The sequence below is a fragment of the Chrysochloris asiatica genome, unplaced genomic scaffold (genome assembly GCF_000296735.1).
Source record: "Chrysochloris asiatica unplaced genomic scaffold, ChrAsi1.0 scaffold00142, whole genome shotgun sequence".
NCBI lineage: Eukaryota > Metazoa > Chordata > Mammalia > Afrosoricida > Chrysochloridae > Chrysochloris > Chrysochloris asiatica.
The window spans coordinates 4,655,355-4,657,245 of NW_006408660.1; positions in this window are offsets into that span (position 1 = coordinate 4,655,355).

Below are 1,891 nucleotides of genomic sequence, written 5' to 3' on the forward strand. Positions count from 1 at the left end.
GCAGGCTTGTAGTGTATACCCTTTGGCTGGTTGATGATGCATGGAGGGGTTTGTAACCATGGCAATGAAATGATATACGACAGAATGAATGTAAAACTAATGTTCTCCCATGTAAACTATCACATAATCCACAATAAAACATTGAAACAAAAACAAAAACAAAAAAACTCTAGCTGGTTAACACCAGCTCATTCCTTTGGGATCCCACTTTAGAAACACTTCCTCCAGGAAGCTCTCCCTTACTCGCCCAGCCCCCTCATGTGTGTTTTCACAGTCCTTTGTGCACCCCCCCCCCATTGTGATATCCAACACTTTCTTTTCCATTAGACTGACCCAAATCTCTCTTTTCCATTAGATGGTAGCATAAAAGGGTTCAGAGCTGATGCGAAACCAATATTCTCTAGGTTCAAATCCCAGCTGTGCCATGTATTGGCTGTGGGAGGTGTAACTTTATTTAATCTCTTTATTATTCACATTCCTTGTACTGTAAAAAGATGATGATAAGAACAATATTAATAAGAAGAACAGCACCTGTCTCAAAGCATTATGGAGTCCTGCTGTGGCACTGTGGGTTAATGCATCAGACTGCAAAGCCATTTTAACTGCAAGGTCGGCAGTTTAAGCTCACCAGCAACTCCTCAGAAACCCTCTACAGGGTCGCTATGGGTCAGAACCAACTCAACGGCCCTTAGCAACAACAACAGCATAGCATTATATTATTAGAGGGTTAAATGAGTTAATGTTCATTTAGAATATTGAAGGATTACATAGCAAAATATTCAATGATGCAGAAAGCATCAAAAGAAGATGGGAGGAAGGAATACACAGAATCACTGTACCAAAAAGAAATAGACAATATTCAACCATCTCAAGATGTAGAACATGATCAAGAGACAATGGTACTAAAAAATTCAAGGTGCACTGAAAGCATTGGCAAAGAACAAGGCACCTGGAATTGATGGACTACAAGATGATATTTTTCAACAAATTGACGCAGCACTGGAGGCACTCACTCATCTTTGCCAAGAAATTTGGAAGACAACTACCTGGCCAACAGACTGGAAGAGATCCATATTTGTACCTATTCCAAAGAGAGATGACCCAATGGAAGGCAAAAATCATCAGACAGTATCCTTAATATCACAGGCAAATAAAATTTTGCTGAATATAATTAAAATATGACTGCATAGGAAAAATCCAAAACAAAAATGGCAGTATGATTGGCTACTATATGAATAAGCAAGTTGTTCACCAGGGAGCTATCAAGGCAAGCAATCAAGTCCCTTCAGGACAAACCCCCCTCCAAGGCTGAAACTCTAAGGGAACACATGAGCAGGCATGTAAGCTTGTTGGTGACCACGTTGGTCTACTGGTGAGTAGAAGAGGGGGAAAGGCAGGCAGCAATGAAGAAATGGACTGAGTTCTACACATTCCATACACTCCCGTTGACCTAGAGATAGAGAGAAGAGGAAGGGCTGGTTGTCAGAAGTATGGTGAGACCTGGGACTCCTGAGCCCATAGCCAAGGACATAGCCAAGGAGGGTTAGAACTGAGAGTGAAGTATCCAGCTGATATGAAGTGAAGTATCCAGCTGATATGAAGTATCCAGCTGATATGAAGATGCACAAGAATGCCCAAACTTGCAGATAGCATTCATTTGACCTAGCCTCGATGGCTTGATAATCAGAACTTGACTAGAGGAAGATAAAAAAGAAACAATTTTTGATAAAGGAAATGAGTATAAACTGCTACAATTTGATGAACTTGACCTATACTTATGGATGTAGTAGCTCAAAATACCAGCTGAGAGGGAAGGAGTCTTCCCTAGGATTGAAGTATCAATCCTATCCCCTCTGTATATGGGGTAGATAGGAATGGACAACTTAGACAT